Source organism: Meles meles, chromosome 3 (assembly GCF_922984935.1).
Source record: "Meles meles chromosome 3, mMelMel3.1 paternal haplotype, whole genome shotgun sequence".
Taxonomy (NCBI): domain Eukaryota; kingdom Metazoa; phylum Chordata; class Mammalia; order Carnivora; family Mustelidae; genus Meles; species Meles meles.
The window spans coordinates 35561689-35582710 of NC_060068.1; the positions used below are offsets into that span (position 1 = coordinate 35561689).

General features: G+C 51.2%; 1 protein-coding gene across 6 annotated transcripts in view; it reads left to right on the forward strand.

Annotated features, from left to right (window-relative positions):
* COL23A1 (collagen type XXIII alpha 1 chain) overlaps window positions 1-21022 on the forward strand; it is a 296135-nt gene that overhangs the window by 157597 nt on the left and 117516 nt on the right. The gene's annotated exons all lie outside the window — the stretch shown is intronic.

Here is a 21022-nt window from a genome sequence, read left to right on the forward strand (position 1 = left end):
CATGTGTTAATAATTATATTTTTCACGTTCCATTCCAACATGAGCATTCCTTCCTTTCTTGTGGCCTTCCAGAAAACTCTTCCGTAATGGTGGTGGTGGTGGCGCGTCGTCATCTGGTTCCTGACTTTAATGGGGGTGCTTTCAGCATCTCAGCGCAAGGCATGACAGCACATTAGACTGTGGTTTGCAAACACTGTTCTTAATCACGCAGCATAGAGGACTCACCTATGCTCTTCTCCCTTATATCACGATGTCATGAACCAAGCATGAATCACCAAAGCACTTACACAGAAAACCCTGCCATCTGGAGATTTAAAAACACTCTCCTAAGTAACTAGTGGGTCTAAAAGAAGATTCAAGAATGGAATCGCGGTCTGTTTCGAGAGTAATCTAAACAAGAACAGAGCGGTATTAACGAGAAGTCTTAGAACACATCACCACGTAAATCAGCCTGAGTGGACATATTGACTCATGTATTAACTCCCAGCCAAGCAGCAGTAGCCTCGGGACACACCGGCCGCACGCAGAGCTGTGGTTCATGGTAATCATCTCCCAGAGCAGACACAGGACTGGACACTCTGTAGGCCGTGCAAAGCCTCCTGGGACTCGGGCTGCGGATGGCCAGTGCTCACGGCCTACAGTGCCCATGGGGCCAGTGAAGATGGGCTACAAGCGGGTGCAGGGAGTCACCTGGCTAAGCTCAGGGAGGGACCACCCCAAATGAGGCACCCTGGTATGGGGGCTCCACTGGTCACGTGGTAGCAATAGAAGCAAAGGGACCAGGGTTGGTCCTTTTTTGGTCCAGGGTTCCTTTTCTTTGCTAAATTAAAGCCAAGTGGAGGTTAGCGGCCCGGTGACCTCGTTCTCATGCTGGTGTCCTGAGTAGAAGGGGAGAGTCACTGCTCGTGTCCCCTGGGAAGTGTCAAGGAGAACCCCAGGGCCTCCCCATCCTCAATATTGTGTAGACATCTGCATCTCTGAGGGGCGTTGGAAACAGGTCTTGTTGTCAGTGATCTTTGTGCCCCCGCAGGACCACCGGTCTCTGCCCAGTAACATGATTTATTAAGTACCTGCTGTATGTGGTGAGAGTTGGGATCACAGGAGCCGAGGCGCAGGGGGTGGGTAGCGCAACTGGTTTGGGCTCATCTCACACTCCTTCCTCACCTCATACTCCCGCTATAAGGAGTTACCCTGTGTTTCCCCCCAAATTTCACATTATTTCAGACCTCAGTGCCTTTGCATATGCTGCTCTTTCAGCCTGAAATGCCCTTCTCTTCCCAGTAGACTTGTCCTCCTTGCAGACTCATCTCAAGCCTCTTCCTCCATGGAGTGTGCCGTGCTCAAAAGAACGGATATCTCCTCGTGGTGCCTTTCTCTACTCATGGACCCCACTGCATCTACCTCCGTGTCCCTTACTGAACTGTGGTCCTTTTGTTGTTAAGTGAAATGGATGGATGGATGGATAAAGGGTGACAGTGATTATTATCAGAGCACATACTAAGGCACCCACACCCAGTAGCATGGCCGGCTACTCCTTCTGATGAGCATGGTCCTCAGTGGGGGATCCAGAGAGGGAACCTCAGAATTGGAGGCAGGCCCCGCCTGGCACACAGTAGGGCCTCAGTGAGGCTGCCATATTGTCTGGTTGTGTTCGCCATGTAGATGGAGGCAGGGTAGGTGGGAGACATGCGGTGCAGGACACCCCGACCTGAGCCTCTGCCTCCTTTGCCTTTTTGTTTCTGGGAATCTCACCAAAGGCAAGACAAGACCCTTTGAACTTGCATTTAGAAAAAATCCTTGTTCTTTTGGGGCTTAGGTCGTGAGGAGCTGGCCAAGCCTGCGGTTTCGAAGCCTCGGTGGTAGCCTCCCACATCTGTCACTTTCCGGGTTGCCCCAGGGGGCTAGAAGGCGCCTTCCAATCCATGGGTTTTTCACAAAGACGTTTGTTCTTTTCTTTGCCTTAGCCTTGTGCTGTCTTTCTTAGAAAGCATTGCAGATGTTGGGCAAAGTTGGAGGCAGAGGGAGGCAGCTTCAAACAGTGGTTGCACACTGGGGAGGCATCCTGGCCAGGAATTATGAAGACCCGTCAGGGCCCTGAGCCTTCAGATGACTGCAGGGCGTTGGGTGTTGGGTCTCAAGTCTTGGCCTTGGCTTCTAGGAGACAGACCTCATGCTCAGGCCTTTTGTCTGAAAGCAGCGGTTTGCACATTGTGAAGCCAGCATGTCCCGATAGAGGTTGGGGCTCAGGAGGCCAGCTGACCCAGGCTCCAGGGCTTGAGCCTGGCCCTGGCTGGCTGATGAGACAATGCCTTTAAACTCTCCCAGGGATGGGTCGCCTGGGGGGCTCAGTCAGTTAAGCCTCCGACTCTTGGTTTCAGTTCATGTCGTGATCTCAGGGTCATGAGATCAAGCCCAGCGCTGGGCTCTGCGCTCAGTGTGGAGTCTGCTTGGGACTCTCTCTCCCCCTCTCTCTCTGCTCCTCCCTCCCCTCATGCTTACACTCACTCCCTCTCTCTCTCTCAAATAAATAAATCTTCCAAAAAAAAAAAAGCTCCCCAAGGGGAGGAAGAAGTGGCACTCATTGGTGCCCACCTTTAGGTAAGGGAGGCCCAGACATAGTGGACCAGAACCTCAGTTCACATCTGGCTCAGCCACCATCCACCGAGTGATCTTGGTCAGGTTATTTCTGCTGTGTCTAGGTCACCACTTCAGGAAACCAGGAATAACCAAATCATTATTCAGGAATAACCAAAGCATTAGGTGACATATGAGGAGCTCTAAGGACCTTGTGTGGCCCCCAGCCCTCCTCTGATAATGTGTGTGATGTGTAGAAAGCTCAGTAAATTGCACTTTCGCTCACTTCTCACCATGAAAATTGTTCTTTTATTTCAATCTGGCAATCAGTGGTAGTGTATAGGTTTAAAAAAGACCAAAGCTGGGGCGCCTGGGTGGCTCAGTGGGTTAAAGCCTCTGCCTTTAGCTCGGGTCATGATTCCAGGGTCCTGGGATCGAGTCCCGCATCGGGCTCTCTGCTCACTGGGGAGCCTGCTTCCTCCTCTATCTCTGCCTGCCTCTCTGCCTACTTGTGATCTGTCTCTCTGTCAAATAAATGGAATCTTTAAAAAAAAAAAAAAAAAGACCAAGGCCCCCGACACTGCCAAGTGTTGACAAGGATGCGGAGCACCTGGAACTCTCATGGGGGACTGGCAGGAAATCAAAATGGTGGGGTCGCCGTGGCAGGCATCCACCCCTCACATGACTCTGCAATCCCACTCTTAAGTCTTTACCCGAGGAGACTGAAAGCTGACATCACACCAAGATCTGGATGCAGATGTTTGTAGAGCAGGATTCATAATTACTCCAAATGAGAAATGACCTAAATGGGGGCGCCTGGGTGGCTCAGTGGGTTGAGCCTCTGCCTTCAGCTCAGGTCATGATCTCAGGGTCCTGGGATCGAGTCCCGCATCGGGCTCTCTGCTCAGTGGGGACCCTGCTTCTCCTTCTGCCTGCTCTGTCTGCCACTCCCCCCTCTTTGAGCTCTCTCTCTCTGACAAATAAATAAAATCTTTTTAAAAAATGGATACAAAGTTTCTGCTTGAGATGATGAAAAAGTTCTAGAAATACATCATGATGATGGTTGCACAAGACTGTGAATATACTTAATATGGCTGAATTGCAACAGTTAAATTGATGCATTTTTTTTAAAGATTTTATTTATTTATTTGATAGAGAGAGATCACAAGTAGATAGAGAGGCAGGCAGAGAGAGAGAGAGAGGGAAGCAGGCTCCCTGCCGAGCAGAGAGCCCGATGCGGGACTCGATCCCAGGACCCTGAGATCATGACCTGAGCCGAAGGCAGCGGCTTAACCCACTGAGCCACCCAGGCACCCATTGATGCATTTTATGGTAAGTATGTTTTAAACTAAAGAAACAGAGAACCAGTTGGTAATTGCCAGGGGTGAAGGGAGAGGAGGAGGGTCAGACAGGGGAATCGGAGGAGATGAGATGACGGGGGCTATTCTGTACCTTTCTCATGGTGGTCCCATGACCATTCACTTGTGTATACACCAAGAAGAAGGGAATTTACTCCATGTAAATTTAAAATTAAATTAAAACAACAACAAAGCATTCTAGCTGGGCTCTGACTCTTCTTTTGGTTCATTCACAAATATTAATTAACTGCGCCTGTGCATGCATGAGGCCCAAGCCCCATTCCCCAGAATCTTAGGGTTGGCAGTGGGGTGGATTCTGAGACAGAGGAGCCAAAGGGAGAGGAGAACGACGTGGCTGCCTTAGTGTAACTTTGATAAAAATCGTAGGAGAAAGTTTTCCCCAGGAGACCAGCTGAAAGCTGGTGGGTCTGAATGCTTTAATACCTTCTCAAGTCATTTTTGGGTTAAGTATGTTTGTACAGCAGCCCTGCACATCTGCCTCCCTTTGATGCTCCAGTCTTAAGCCATCGCTGGTTTATGCTTTTTGTGTGTGGGTTTCCTTACCCTGCCCCCTACCCTTGAATGGAGCTGTTTTAAAACTAGGGAGACAGTCCAGCTTTCAGGCCTTCCCACAGCAAGCCATTGCCTTCAGCCTGCTGCCAGCCCCTCCCTCCTGCATGCCCAGAGATCAGCTACAAGAGACAGTTAAGTTGAAAGTGAGAGTGGCTGGCTTCAACAAAAGAAACAGAAGGCGTTGGCTGAGGAAACTTAAAGGCTTCCTGGGCTGGTCCAGCTTCAGGCACCCCTGGATCCAGTAGTTAATTCGAATCCTCCAGATTTTCTGTTTCCGTCTTTATTTATTTTTTTTTTTTTGCTCTCTCTTTCCCCCCATCCAGCCCACTCTTTGCCTCCCAACCTTTCTCCTCCATGCTGACTGCTCATGGCCTCAGCTCCTCAGCTAGGCCCCCTGGGGAGATCTCCTGGAGAGAACCACCATACTCCCAGCAGTCATTTTGCTTTCAGGATTTTCCTCCCCTTTCACCTGCCATGCCTGCTGTGCCCCCTCGCTTTCTCAAGAGCCTCCCTCTCATCACAGCCTTGCCCTGCTCTTTGGGCATGCTTACTCAGCCCTGGAAGAGCGCTGGAGTCCATAGGTCTAGGCCCTCCCTCCCCCACTGTGTCACCTCATGCAGACCATCCAAGCCCATTGCTATAGACCCTGACCCAGCAAACATCCCAATGAGAGATAGAAAACACAGTTGTTTTTCTGTATCTTCTTCATTCATCTCCTTAACAGAGCCTGCATGCCAGGCTGCCTGGGGACCAGCGATACAAAGATGAAAACATTACTACTGCCCTTTAGAGCCCATGTTCCGAAGAGAGGCAGATCTGGAGAAAAAGGCATGCCCAGGAGACCCTTTTCTGTAAGAACAGCAGGCCCCAGGAAAAGGCCCTTTTTAATTTCATTGTAACAAGTCAACACAGGCTCATTGGGACTAAATCTTGAAAAGAGAGACCAAAACCACAGTCATTTTGGTAATTTTATCCCATATTTAACAATGTTTAAATTATCATTTCAACTCCGGGAGTATTTTTTTTTTTTTTAAATGAAAAAAGAATGATTGGGGCGTCTGGGAGGCTCAGTCGGTTAAGCATCTGCCTTATGCTCAGGTCATGATCCCTGGGTCCTGGGATTGAGTCCTGCATGAGGCTCCCTGCTCAGCGGGGAGCCTGCTTCTCCCTCTCCCTCTGGTGCTCCCCTGCTTGTGCACACGTGCTCTCGCTCTCTCTCAAGTAAATCTCAGGAAAAAAAAAAAGGAAAAAGAATGATTTGGGGTTGAATTTTACTGCCAAAGTTATGAGAGAGCACAATAAGGTTTTTTCGTTTTTTTGCTTTTTTTTTTCATTTGAATGTCTCAGCATGTTAATTGACTCATCCTTGCACCAGCGTTCAGGGGCTGCCATTAATCAATATCCCCGTAAGTCTTTCTTGATCTTCTTTACACCTGAATCACTCTTTTGGAGAGGCCATGTTGGCTTGCTTCCCTTCTTGGTGGCTACTGGGCTCACTCAGCAGAACCAGCCCTGTCTCTGGATCTAAGCAATTCTCCAACTTCACTCTCTTCCATTTCGAGAAAGTCTGTGTCTTTTTTTTTTTTTTAAGATTTTATTTTATTTTTTTTTATTTGAGAGAGAGTAAGCGAGCAAGAGAAGGAACAGAGGGAGAGGGAGAAGCAGACTCCCCTGTGAGCGAGGATCCCAACACACGGGGCTCCATCCCAGGACTCTGGGATCATGACCTGAGCCCAAGGGAGATGCTTAACTGACTGAGCCACCCGGGTGCCCCTCAAGTCTGTGTCTTTTGACAAGTTTTGCAATTTCTCCTCTGTGGACTTGCATCACGTGATTTACAGTCACAAATACCTTCCTTGAACAGCAGGTGCATTTACAACACACAGGGGTCATCTGGACACTGCCTGCTACAGATAAGAGAGGACGAGTGGGCACAGGGGCCCGTGCTGATAGCCGGGTGTGTCTCATCATGGCTGATCTTAGAAAGTGTCAGCTTGGGGCACCTGGATGGCTCAGTGGGTTGCGGCCTCTGCCTTCGACTTGGGCCGTGATCCCAGGGTCCTGGGATTGAGCCCCACATTGGGCTCACTACTCGTGGGGAGCCTGCTTCCTTCTCTCTCTCTGCCTACCTCTCTGCCTACTTGTGATCTTTGTCTGTCAAATAAATAAATAATATCTTAAGGAAAAAAAAAAGAAGAAAGTGTCAGCTTAGGGGAGCCTGGGTAGCTCAGTCGTTAAACATCTGCCTTCGGCTCAGGTCATGATCCCAGGGTCCTGGGATCGAGTCCTACATCTGGCTCCCTGCTCAGTGGGGAGCCTGCTTCTTCTTCTCCTACTCCCCCTGCTTGTGTTCCCTCTCTCACTGTCTCTCTCTGGCAGATAAATAAAATCTTTAAAAAAAAAAAAAAAAAGAAAGAAAAGAAAGGGTCAGCTTAGTCATCACTATTTATGTTGTGATGATTTTGGCTTCTCTCTGTGGATTGTCACCCGAGGACCCGCTGCATAGGGCCTAAGAATGTTTTTCTCCTTAAACAGAAATCTGACCCACTGCAGCATTAGGTCCTCACCCCTTGCCCGATATCAGTCCTGGGAAGGCCTCCAGTGAGACTCCACGTGGCTGATGCTGGTTCACATCTCGAAGGCGTCGTCTGCACCTTCCCTTCCCCTGGGACCCCTTCTCCCTGATTCCCTGATGTCCATCTCCTCCTTCCAGAGGAAGGTCTGGGTGAGGCTCTGTGTTTCTCAGCAAACCATTCCAGATGATGGAACAACCCGGTAGACCGATCAGGGTAGAATGGATGTTGGGGTATGTGTTCATTTCCTGGGGCTGCCATAATAAATTGCCACAGACTTGGGGCCTTCGAGCACCAGAAATCGATTCTCTTAAGGCACTGGAAGTCAGAGTTCCAGAACGGGTGCTCCATGGTGCTCAAATCAAGGAGTCAGTAGGGCAGGTTCCTCCAGGAGGCTCTTGGGGAGAATCCATTCCTCTTCCAGCTTCTAGAAGCCAGGCAGAGTCCTTGGCTGGTGACCACATCACCCCAGTGTCTGCTCTGTCATCACATGGCCTTCTCTCTGACCTCCTGCCCACCTCCCTTCTTAAAGGACCCTTGTGATTCCTTTGGGTCCACCTGGATAACCCAGAATAATCTCCCATCTCTGCTTGATTTAATCCTCTCTGCAAAGTGCCCTTTGTCATATACCTCAGTTACCCGGGGCCACAACCAAATACCAAAGACTTGGTGGCTTTATTTTTATTTTTTGTAAATATTTTATGTATTTGTGAGAGAGTGGGTACAAGCCGGGGGAGCAGCAAAGGAGAGGGAGAAGCAGGCTCCCAGCTGAGCAGGGAGCCTGATGCAGGACTCAATTCTAGGACCCAGGGATCATGACCTGAGCCGAAGGCAGACTCTTAATGGACTGAGCCACCCAGGCGCCCCAAACTTGGTGGCTTTAAACAACAAAAATCTATTTTCTGTTCTGGAGGCCCGAAGTGCCAAATCAAGGTGTTGGCAGAGCCATGCTCCCTGCAAAACCTCTAGGGGAGAACCCCTCCTTGCCTCTTCCTAGTTTCTGGTGGTTGCTAGCAATCCTGGGCATTCCTTGGCTTGGAGCTAAATCACTCCAGTGTCTACCTCTGTCCTCACGCAGCTATCTCCCTGTGTGTGGGTCTGTGTGTGTCTCTTTCTCCTTATAAGGACACCAGTCTTAAGGGCTTCAGCGCCCACCCAGAGCCAGTATGACCTCATCTTTACTGATCACACCTGCAAAGACCCTTTCCAAATAAGGTGTTGTGTTCAGAGGTTTGGGGTAGGCATGGATTTTGAGGGACTCTGTACAGTGCAGGACATCATGGAGAGGCGGAGGATGTTGGCAGTTCTTGCCTGATGTGGTACTTGGACCCAGAGGTGGACTGAGCCCTTCAGCTCCTTCTCACCAAGGGGCCCCCCGGTAGCTGTGCCTCTAACAGGCAAAAGGGATCAGGAGTGGCCCCAGTGCACCCCAGGGACCCAGGGAAGAGAGAAGTGACGTTTATTAAGCCTTCCCTCATTCCAGGCCCTTCCATGTGTCACCTGACTTAATTTCTACAAACAGCCCTGAAATAGCTGCATTATTAGCCCCATTTTACAGACAGGAAAGCTGATGTGCAGAGATAGTCACTGACTTGTCTTGCCTGGAGTTCAGGTTTGCTGCACTGCTGGCGTGTGCGGCAGAAGTTCTGGGTCCCCTTCCTGGACACCATGTGCACAGCTGGCACAGAGCAGGGGGGTTTCAACCGGCCGAGCTGCCGGGCGGGCTGTGTCCCGGAAAGCTTCCGCTCATCGAACAGGTGGCCCCATCGCACAGCATTGCTGACGTCCCCTCAGTGCACTCCAGGCAGGCCCCAGATGCTCAGCTGTCCTGATCCTTTGAAGTCCATGCCAGGCAGCTCTGGCAGGAGCCCGGAGTACTGGCCAGTGAGGGAAGAGAGCCTGATGGGGCGAAGGGGGATGGGCTGGGGAAGGGAGCCCCAGCTGAGGCTGAGAGCCCCACATAGCTTTTTTTGTGTGTATGCCTCAAGACCCGTTTTAATTGGGGACACAACTCTGTGACAGGGATGACATGACTTGAGCTCCGCTGAGCCCCACTGAGCCCCGCAGCCCTTACCCAGGACCTGGGGGCTTGTAATTCAGCCCCGCTGGATTTACTGTCGGCTTGTCTCCTTGGGGCCATTTCGTCTCCCTGGGCCTCAGTTTCCCCTTTGGGAGCCCGAGAGGGGAGGGCTGCCAACATCCTCCCCCTCTCCCTGTTGAGACGGGCACAGGAACCTCAGGGCAGAGCTTTGAGCCAGAAATGCTAGTTCGGGCTTATTTCCTGTTTCTCCAAAGATGTGGACTTCCAGACCACGTGGGCCTTGGGACAACTCAGAAGCCACGTGCAGGCCAGAACCCCAAGGCCTTGCAGATGAATTCGTGTCTTGGAGCAGAAGGGTTCCATTCCCAGGGAATATGGGTTTGTCTGTTGGAGACCTCTGGGGAGTGAGGTGGGGGAGTTGGGTGGAGCTGCGTGTGCCAGGTACCCTGCCCATTGCAGCCATGTGCATCTCTCCGCAAGCTCCAGGACCCACGGGACAGATGATGACTGTGCCTGTGCTAGCCTTGGGGATCCTTGTCTCCTTCAGGCACATCCAGGGTCCTTCCTGCCTCCACCCCAGGCGGTGCCCCAGCCTCTACCCTCAGCTCCTTGCACCGCAAGTGCTGGTGGCTTGGCCACACTGCGTCCCTCCCGCCTTGGGACCTGGGGGGGCTCTGTCCTGCCCTTCCTTCCCTGCCAACCACTGCAGGCCAGGTGGCGGTGGTGGATCCTCCTACCCCTCAGTGTCCTGGGGACCGTGGCTGCAAAGAAGGCAGAGAGTCTTGATTGACAGCTTTATCAGTTCTAGCCCCACTCATGTGATTCATGCCAAGACATCTTTGGGCCAAATGTTGTACGCACTTCGGACAAAATCAAATAAGGGGACACAGTTAGCTGTTCTCTGGCATGGGCCCACCAGAGTCCCCAGGCAAAGAGTCCTCTGCAAAACCCAGACGACCCAGCGGGTGGTTTTAAGCATCCAGCAAGCTGGTGGAGGGAGAGGCACTGGGAAATGCTCCTCATGGCATGGGGAGCTGCAGTAATTAGGCCTGGGGCCCCTGCTTGACCAGCTGGGCACCTGCAGTTTGCCCCCATGTGGTCCGGCCCCATTTGCACAGGCTCGCCTTGGGTTGCCGTGCTCATCGACACCTCCTCCGTGCAGCTCATCGTCAACCTTGTGTATCCCCTGTTAGGAGCTATCTTGACTTCTGACTTGGATGCCTAGATATGGAGCATGCTTGGGTCCCAGCTGGACTTCTGTTGCCAAATTAATATCACTTTAATTCTTTGACCCTGAAGATCCCTTTACACAACTGTGTATCCAAACCCTGCTCCTCTGGGGCAGGAAGCATTCTAAAAATGATGTTATAAGTTCAGGATGGGCTTCTTTAAATAAATGAGGAGAGGCCATATGACCAAGCCCAGGACTTCTGTCACCGATCCCACTTGCAGACAGGCAGATCCCCATGAGCCACCCACTTCTTATGGGGACAGCGGTTCCTAAGTCCTGCCCAGGGTCACCTCTTGGTGATCATCCTCTAATCAGGTGAGTGATCTGGTTTCAGAGACAAGTGGTGGAGGCAGGTGTCAGACACAAGGGGATTGAGAGCTCTCCCCAACATGGTGGTGTGGCTTCTCTTCTCTTGTCCCAGAAGGCCAGCCAGGACTGCTTGTCCATGTAAACATCAGCTCTGTTGTCTGGCTTCTGTTGCTCTGTCCCATGGCCTTGGATCACAGTAAAAAGACAGAGAACTTGTAACTTCCACTTGTTTTAGCTTCTACCTCTATTAAAAATTCCTCATGATCCCACGGTTAGTGCCTGGGGGTGTATGTCCACCAACAATCCCATCTGGGGTTGGTTTGCTTTAAGATGCGTCCTGTAGATACAGTTCCTTTGAAATGCGGTGGGCGTGTTGTTGGTAAGGAATGTGCCCTGAGACACCTGTGGGCCAGAGGGTGGCAGTGGCTCAGCCTCACAGATGGGATTTGTTCTGTAACAGCCTTATTACTGAGACAGCGTTCCTTTACTGTACCATTCAGTGGTTCAGCGAGGTCAAGTGCATATCCCGCTGGTTTTCAGTCTATTCACAGAGTTGTAATGCCATCACCAAAATCACCTTTAGGATGATGCATCACCCCCTAAAAAGAACCCCCCCACACCTGAGTAGTCACTCACCCTCTGGTCAGCCCCTAGCAACCAACCACTAACCTACCTTCTGTCCCTATAGAGCTCTCTGTTCTGCATTTTCATAGAAGTACAGTCGTTCAATACCAAGCCTGTCGTCCTCGGTGACTGGCTGCTTCTCCTTAGCAGAATCTTTTCAAGGTTCATCCATGCATGAATCCAAGCATGAATCAGTACCTCGTTCTGTTGGATTGCCAAACAATATTCCATTGTATGGATAGACCACATTTTTTTTATCCATTTACCAGCTGCAAGACATTCCTACTTTTTTATTCCCACTTTTTTGGCTATTGGGAAAATATTGCATGAGCATGTGTGCAAGTGTTTGGGAGGACATGGGTTTCTCATTTATCTTGGGTCAACACCTGTGAGTAGAATTGCTGGGTCAGGATAAGAGTCTGTGTTTAAGCATTTGAGGAACTGCCAACCCATTTTTATGAAGCTGTTGCACCATTTTGCATTCCCACAAAGAAGTATGTGAGGGTTCCAGTGTCTCCACATCTCACCAACATTTATTATTATCTGCCTTTCTGATTCCAGCTATCCTGGTGGGTATGAAGTGGTACCTCATTGTGGCTTTAGATTTCTATTTCCCAGATGGCTGACAATGTCCGATATCTTCTCATCTGCTTATATTGCCCATTTGTGTATCTGCTTTGGAGAAATCTCTATTCAAATCCTCTATTTCTTTAAAGATTTTATTTTTGAGTAATCTCTGAACCCAAGGTGGGGCTGAAACTTATGACCCTGAGATCAAGAGTCAAATGCTCCACCAACTGAGCCAGCCTCCCTATTTTTTAATTGATCTGTTTGTGTTTTTATTGTTGAATCGTGAAAGCTCTTTATATATTCCAGATACAAGTCAGTGGGTTGCCTTTTCACTTCCTTGGTGGTACCTTTTTTTTTCCCTAAGATTTTATTTATTTATTTGAGAGAGGGGGGTGGTGGGGAGAAGGTCAGAGGGAGAAGCAGACTCCCTGCAGAGATGGGAGCCCGATGTGGGACTCAATCTTGGGACTCTGGGATCATGACCCGAGCTGAAGGCAGTTGCTTAACCAACTGAGCCACCTAGGCACCCCATCTTGGTGGTATCTTTTAAAGCACAAATACTGTTTTGTTTTTTTAAATTTTGATAAAATCCAGTATATTGATATTTTTTCTTTGGTTGCCTGATTTTGGTGTCCTAGCTAAGAAACATCGCCTAACTGAAGGTCACTAAGATTTTGCCTCTGTTTTCTTCTAAGATTTTTATAGTTTTAGCTCTTATATTAAGGTCTCTGGTCCATTTTGAGTGAATGTTTTTGATATGGTATGAGGTAGGTATTCAACCTCTTTCTTTTGTATATGAATATCCAGTTGTCCCAGACTCAGTTATTGAAAAGACTATTCTTTCCCCCATTTAATTGTCTTGGCATCCTTGTCAGAACAAGAGATTCTAAGAACCTTCCTGGGTGCGGGACAGCGGCCACCGTGACATGGTCCACAGGTGGCTGGGGGTGCACCCAGCATTTGCAGGGCCCTCTGTTGAGTTGTCTCTGCTTTACAAAGCCCTGTACACTTTGCAGGCAGGAATAATGTGGGTATCTGGGCTGGAAGACCCTTGGGAGGACAGTTGGTTAGAATGAATGATACTAACTGTTCCTTTTCATGGATACCCCTCTGTGCCCGAGAAGGAAATGCTTCTGGCCAGGGAAGGCTGCAAGGACAGTGCTTGAAGTCCACCAACAGGCAATCTGCCATTGAGCGCCATTCCTCCCTGCTCCTCACTGACCTCCCCAGGAGGACTGTATGTGCTACCATATTGGGGCAATCCCAATTGATGCGTATTCTTCCTCTCTTAAAGTACTGTGGTTTAGGGGCACCTAAACCAAGGTGGCTCAGTCATTTGGGCATCTGCATTCGGCTCCAGTCATGGTCTCAGGGTCCTGGGATCGAGCCCCTTATTGGGCTCCCTGCTCAGCGGGAAGTCTGCTTCTCCCTCTCCCTCTAACCTTCCCCCCTGCTTGTGTGCTCCCTCTCTCAAATAAATAAGTAAAATATTTAAAAATATATATATCTTGGTTTGGATGATAAATTATGGGGTCACCTACTTCTAGAGCAAAGACTGAGATTTGCTCCGACAGAGATTACTAAACTTGCATTTCAAAGGTCCACAAAACCAGGGCAAGTACACAGGTTGGCAGGATGCACAGCCTGTGTGGGCTCTCCAGGCTGAGAAGCCAGACGTCTGTGGGAGCCTTTGGGATTAGCCCAGATGGAGAGCTTACCGGTGTGCTGGCCCAGGCTGCCTGGTTCTACTTCCAAAAGGGTCAGGAGGGCCCGATATGGCTGTCCCTGCCTGTGCCTCCTGGGTATGTCCATCCCACAGTCTCAGAAAGCACGGGATGTGCAACTACTTGCCGCTAAATGATGAACAGACAGCTCCAGAGGAACCCCACCCCTCCCCCAACAAGAGGGGAAAGGCACTTCCCCATAGGAGGCAATAATGTGGTTTTGTTTATTTCATTAAACCAATCCTCTTCTTTTCTTTTTTTTTTTTTTTTTCAAGATTTTATTTATTTGTTTGAGAGAGAGAGAGGGAGACAGAGAATGGAGGGCAGAGGGAGAAGCAGATTCCCCGCTGAGCAGGGAGCCAGATGCTTGCTGGATCCCGGGACCCTGGGATCATGACCTGTGCCAAAGGCAGGTGTTTAACCGACTGAGCTACCCAGGCACCCTGCAACTCTCTTACTCTAATTTTTTTAGTTTTCTTAATTTTTTTTGTTGTTGTTTAAGTAATCTCTGTGTCCAACACGGGGTTCAATCTCATGACCCTGAGATTAAGACTCACATGCACCACCAACTGAGCCACCCAGGTCTACCCTTAATGTATTTTTTTTAATGTATTTTTTCAGGTGTACAACATAATGATTGCTACCTATTGTGAAATGATTGCCACCATTAGTCTAGTTAACATCCATCACCACACAGAGGACCAGAAACTTTTTTTTTCTTCTGGCGGGAACTTTGGAGATCTCTTCTCTTAGCCACTTTCAGATGTACAGTGCAGTATTGTAAATCATAGTCACCACGCTATGCATGATATCCCCAGGACTAATTAATCTTATCACTGGAAGTTGATGTGCCTTTGGATCCCTTTCACCCACTCCCTCCCCTCCCCAGGACACTGTTATCTACACACCTAACTAATGCAAACCCAGCTAGCTATACCTTGGTGAAGGAAAAAAAACGTCCAGATGGAGTACCACAAAAGAGAGAGAACTAATTTAATTCCTCTATGGGGAAGGATAAGAATGTGCAGCACCCCCCACCCCTGGGGCCCCAAGGGGGTGGGCATTCGCTCCTGAGAGCCCTGTGAATGAATGAGTGATCATCTGAATGAGGGCAGAAGTTTTCATACAACTTATCGTTTAGGTGCAAATCAAAGAATCACATGACAAAATGCAAGTGTTGCCTTATGCTCTAATTGTGTAGCTTTTACACTGGGGGGAGACTGCAGGAAAGTCCCCAATCACAAGGGGAGCAGGAGAGGGCTTCCTGGAGGCAGTGACAAGAAAGCTGTGTTGGGAGGAGGTGGAGGAAGAGGAGGGAACTTCCAGGCAATGGGGATTTTGTAAAACAAGTACTGAGGCGATGAGGGTGTGGGGGAAAGGAGGTGAGGCCCAGATTATACAAGCTTCCAGTGCTTTGATAAGGAATGTGAATTTTAGCCTTTGGTTAGTGATTCCCAGATCAGGTTCCAGGAACAGATTCATGAGATGCTCCTGGGACAAAGGGTTCCACAGTCATACAAGCTGGGGAGACCTCACAGCCAGCTTCTCCTGCCCAAATCTCCACCTTAGAGACTTACAAAACATATTAACATAGTAAAGGCCCTGAGAAGTCCTGCAGCAAACACCTTTTTGACTAATGATTTGGGGTTTCCCTGTAGCCCTTCTGTAGCTTTTGTACTCCACAGGAAGCATAGCTCAGGCACTAGGGAGCCACTGTAGGCTTCAGGGCAAGGGAGTGACAGGGTCAGACATCCCCACCGTGCTGGGGGCAAGGAGTTCACGAAGTGGCTGATCACACTGGCTAAGTCAGAAGGTCCATCTTGGTAGCTACCTGGATGTCTGGGAAGGACCCAGCAAAATCCTTTGATGGGGAAGAAGCTGACCACAGAAAGCAGGAGAGAGAAACGAGAGCCTCAGGGCTCTTCTGATGCTACATCCCAGAGCTTCCCTACTCTTGACGCTGTCAGTGGCTACAGTCCTCTGCAATGTTTGGAGGCCTGGAAAGGAGCATCGGAAGGGCTTCCTCCTGCCGGTGTGTGTTTACATTAAAATCACTGCAGGTCCTGTGTCCTGCAAGGGACACCTGCTTCCCACAGAACACATCTTGCCCTTCTTTCCCTTTCAAGAAGAGGGAAAACAGATCAAAACCAATACACCCCCCAGACCACCCCCGCCCCCCTAAATTCTTAAGCAGCACAGAGAGGACTGGATAACCCCTGGGATCATCAAAACTAGCATTCATAACACTTCTGTCCTGCACAGCGAGGCTTTCTGCATTGTTCTCTTCTACTCACTGGTTTCTGGTTTTTTTTTTTTGTTTTTTTTTAAGATTTTATTTATTTGACAGACATCACAAGTATGCAAGACGGGGGAGGAAGCAGGCTCCCTGCTGAACAGAGAGCCCGATGCGGGGCTCAATCCCAGGACCCTGGGGTCATGACCTGAGCTGAAAGCAGAGGCTTTAACCCACTGAGCCACCCAGGCGCCCCTGTTCTTAGGTGGGGCAACTTCTTTCAATGCTGCTCTAATTGTAAAGTCTCGGGAGAAGGGCCTTGCATGCAGATGGCTTACCACTTGGGATTTTCCATCCTGTTCTCTGTAAGGCCACCTATGGACCCTCTTCCTGCCCTGGGTGTGGAAGCCTGCGGAGAAAGAGGAGCCCTTGGCCCCACACACTCCCAGGAGGGGAGAACTCAGGCTCGCTCCCGCAGCCACTCATCCATCCATCCATGCTGTGTTTACTGAATGTGGTCTCTGCTCTGAGCTCTGTACTTGTGTTGGGTGTAAATGGTGAGCAGTCGTGAGTCTCCAGCATGACAAAGCCATGCCCCGCAGTGCAGGGAGACACAGCCAAGTCCCGGTCCTGCCTGGAGAGGCTGGAGGCAGGAGGCCCTGCAAGGCTGATGCTGGAGCAGAGTTTTAGGAGAGAAGTAGGAATGAGGGTTGGGCATTTCTGGGCAGGGGTGCCTCGGGGACCAGGGGTGGGGAACCCCACGTGTGCAAATGCACGGAAGCCTGACTGAGCGTGGTGTCTTAGGGAGCTGAGAGTGGTTTGGTTTGACCAGAGCTTGCTCTTTGGAAGGGTGCGTGGAAGGAGAGGAGGCAGAGAGGTGGGGAGTCCGGGCCCCGGGGGATGGGACGCTGGATCTCCATGCTAGGGAGTGTGGCTCTTCTCCAGTGGCTGTCTGTGGGAAGCCACGGAAGGGTCTCGGACAAGGTCATTGTGAGCCGGTGGCCCTGAGATGGGTAAAACAAGAAAGGAAGGAGGAAGCGGGGTGATGTCAGCACCAGGGAGGGTGAAGAGAAGCTTCCACGGCGAGAGGAGGGATGGGTGTGTGGAGGGAGGACAGCCAGAGCCTCTGGGCAGAGATGAGCACCAGAGCCGATGTCTGAGGGCCCCACCGAGGTCTGTGTGGGGACAGACACTCCCCTCTGTGAATAGTAAAGGAATGGGAGCCACGTCAATGTCTACGATAAGGGAGAATGGCCAAGTACATCATAGGGCAGAGTGTGGAGCCGTGAAATATTACGACAAAGAACGCCTGTGGCACTCACAGCCATGTAGAGTGTGGGTCTCACCAACTCGCAGGGACCCCCCCCCCCCCAGGCAGAGCCACAGCCCCTCCCCCACCCAGAGGCCATGATTTCCTCTTAGGGTTTCCTGATGGGACAGAGATAGGAGGTGGGGGGACCCCTCTGGGCTGCAGATGCTTCCCTCCCCTGGGGGGCACGGGCCCCCCAGGTCTCGGTGACCCGCAGGGACAGGAAGTTCAGGGAGGAAAACAGGACCCCCCTTTCCCCATCCTGGCCTATTATCAAAACCCCTCCCTCCACACATGGCCACAGCTCTTCAGGTCAATAGGCTGGGAGCAAATGTCCAAAAGTGGAAATATTTGTGCTAGGTCAGCAGGGTTGTGGGTGGGTCTTACTCCTAAAATTTCCTGGAATAATATATTGCCTTTTTCATAATAATATTGATGCCTTTGTGGGCATGGCTGCACCTGGCTCTGGGGTTACTCTCTCCTACACCAAGTGGCTTTGGGAACCGATATAGTCGGCACCACCCCAAGAAGTTGCAGGAGATTGTTTGGAGAGAACCCACAGGGAGCAAACCATCCATCCGTGGCAAGGTTCAGAGGAAGGGCCCAGAAAAACTTCCTCGCATGAACACATTTCAGGTGGGCCCATGCTGCTCTCAGGAGGACATGGAAAATGTGCCCATTCCAGGCTCTGGGCTCGTCCAGCCCCCAGAGTGGAGGTGGGCATGGCTCCTGGGGCCCCGGGAGTCTAGGGCAGGCTGGGCGAGGAAACTGAGGCAGAACCAGTATTTCCGTTTTTGGACATTTGCTTCCTGCCTGTTGACCTGAAGAGCTGTGGGCATGTGTGAAGGGATGAATTTTGATAAAAGGGGAGGGTCTGTTTTCCTGCCTGAGCTTCCTGCCCCCACAGGTCAGCAAAACATGGAGGATCCATGCCCCAGGGGAGGAAAGCATCCGCATCTTGGAGGGCTCCTCCCGCCCCACAGCCTTGCCCCCTCGCAAATGGAAAGGTGGGCTCCAGGAGGGAAGGGGCTGTGGCTCCGTTCCTGGGTAGGAAGAGCCCCTGGAGATGGGGAGACCCACATCCATGTGACTGTGGATGGGACACGACCCCCTGCTGTGAACCCCATCCCCCAGGACTCGTTTTCTAGGCTGTGGGCACAAGTGCAGCCACAGAAGTCCCACCACAGAGGTCCTGCCCATGTCAGAACATACTCAGGCTTTAGGGACTGTGCCCCTGGTGGGGAAGTAGTCAGGGGCACCCCAGTTGGCCTGGTTCTGTTGGGGGCAGGGAGTGTGGGACTCAGCTCAGGAAAGCAAGCCTGTCTTCTGGTCTCTTCCTAACAGATTGTTACCAGGCTTTCTGTTAGGGGACACTTCTCTCTGGGGGGACTGCCCACTCCCCACAAGCACCCACCCAGTGGGTGAGCCTAGGTTTCCCATCCTGCAAACCCCGACCTCCCAGGGTGGGCATAGAATTTCCAAGGGAAAGGGGAGGGAGATGAAGCTCCCAGCTGGCAGGTCACTGTTGTGGGCCACCGGAGTCCCTCGGGCCCCTGGGAAGGACTTCATGTCACCATCCATGTGGCCTCCTTAAGGTGTGGACTCAGGGAGCTTGGGGAGGGGAAACCAGCTTTTGAAAAGCCCTGGCCTTGGGTTTGGGGGTTGTTCCCCTCACACATTTATTTATTTTTATTTAACTTCAGTTGGCCAACATAACAGCATATTGTTAGTCTCAGAGGTAGTGTTCAATAATTCATCAGTTGCCTGTAGTACCCGGTGCTCATCACAGCATGTCGGGGCCCCGTTTATGACCCGGATGAACGTCTCTGGGATTTCCTGAGGCCCGGGCTCATGTCAGGAGTGAGGAGCCAACACCTCGTGAAATCTGTTTTATGAGAAAACAGCCAGTCCAGGTAGAGGCTGGGGGTGGCCGGGGGTAGGCTGCATTTGAAGCCACGCCCCTTGGCTGACTCTCCATTTGCCTCGTGACACCTGTTTGTTCTAAAACAGCACCTGTTCTTTCTTGAGAACATCTTTTCGGTCAGGTTTGTTTCATCATTGCTGCCCTCTTGAGATGAAGGGCGTCTCTGGAGAGGCTGCTCTACCCCGGGGACAGGGTGAAGCATGTGGCCCTTTGTACACGCACGGGGACGTGCACCCATGGCCCGCGTCTAGTTCCAGATCTTGGTCATCGCCCTGAAGGGAAATCAAGCACCTTTTGCAGTGACTCCCCCGTTCTCCCTCCCCCAGCCCCTGCCAACCCCTGAATCTGTCCCTGTGAATTTCCCTGTTCTAGACATTTTGCAAATGGGTCCCTGCGATATGGGACCGTTTGTGTCTTCTCCTTTTTTACTCAGCAGAATGTTCTAGACGTCTGTCTCATCATGGGGGCTGAATAATATTCTGTTGTAGGGGTTAGACCACATTTTGTTTGTCCATTCATCTGGGGAGTGGCCTTCAGCTTGTTTCTGCCAGGTCTACACTGGTGTGCACCCCACTTCCCTCCTCGCTCTCTTCCCTCCCTGCCCTCCTTGCAGCACCACCCCCCACCCCCCCACCCCATTTGCCAGCTGGATTCACTTAACTTCCAGGCTGCCCTGAACCACAGCTGACATCAACATTCAGCTTTATGATTTACCCCTCCAGGGGCAGTTGGAGGGGGGGCCTCTTGCCCAAGCGGCCTCAGAGGAAGGAGATGGGGAGCAGGAGCGAAGCCCCAGGGGTAGAGACAGTTCCCAATCCACCGTGGTCCCGCTGGGCTTGTCCATCCATCATCCTGAGTCTGGGCTCTCTTTTCCCTCCCACACCCCTCTGGGAGTCAAGGTCTCATTTCCTGCCTCCTGGGAGGGAAGGGGACTTAGAACTTACTGATACTATGGGGTGAGCACAGCTCCTGTTAGGCACAGTGGGACCCCAGGATGCCACCAGCTGTGGCCCAGCCACTCCCCCAACCTTTAGAGCTGGGCTGGGCCCTCACAGGCTCCTTGCTTCTGGCCACCAGTGCAGTATCCACATGCCCCTCAGGTCCCACCTCTTCTAGGTCATATGTCTCTGTCCCCTTCACTTGAGCAAGAGGAAGGAGCAGGCAGGGTTGCCAACTTGGACCTCTTGCCACTCTTAGAGCAAAACCTCTGGACCAGCATGCAGAGGGTTTTCAGAAGAAGCGATGTGATGGGGCGCCTGGGTGGCTCAGTGGGTTAAAGCCTCTGCCTTTGGCTCAGGTCATGATCCCAGGGTCCTGGGATCAAGCCATTGGGCTCTCTGCTCGGCAGGGAGCCTGCTTCCCCCCTCTTTCTCTGCCTGCCTCTCTGCCTACTCGTGATCTCTGTCTGTCACATAAATAAATAAAATCTTTAAAAAAAAAAAAGAAGAAGAACCGATGCGAAACAAACCAAAAGCCTTGGGAAGTTGACTTTTTTTTTTTTTTTAAGCTTCTTCTCACCCTAACAACCCCTTTAGGGTTGGTGGGTGCCTCTGATAGGGAGTCGGGGTGCTTGCTGGCCCCAGAGATCTCACTGGGGCTCCATCCCTGCCAGCTGTGTGGCCTGGGGCAGACATGCCAGTCTCTCTGGGCCTCAGCCTCCTGTTGTAGAAACCTCAGCCCCACAGGCCGTATGCTGAAACAGGCTTCTCCGGGAAGACTCCGGGGTAGTGTAAAATCCCAAAATAGGAGTCTATGCCGAGGTCAGGCTGCGTCACTGAGAGACTTCAGGTCAAGACTGCACTGCCCTCAGGAAGCCTCTGGCTTCCCCACGGGAGAGGGAGCGTGCCAATTTGATCAAAGAAATCCAGGCCAAGGCATCACCCTTTGGAGCATAGTCCCTCTGGCCACTGCCCTTAGGGGACCATACAGGGTGCTTTCAAGGTCCTTATTAACCAGGTACCCTCTGCACATGTCCCTAT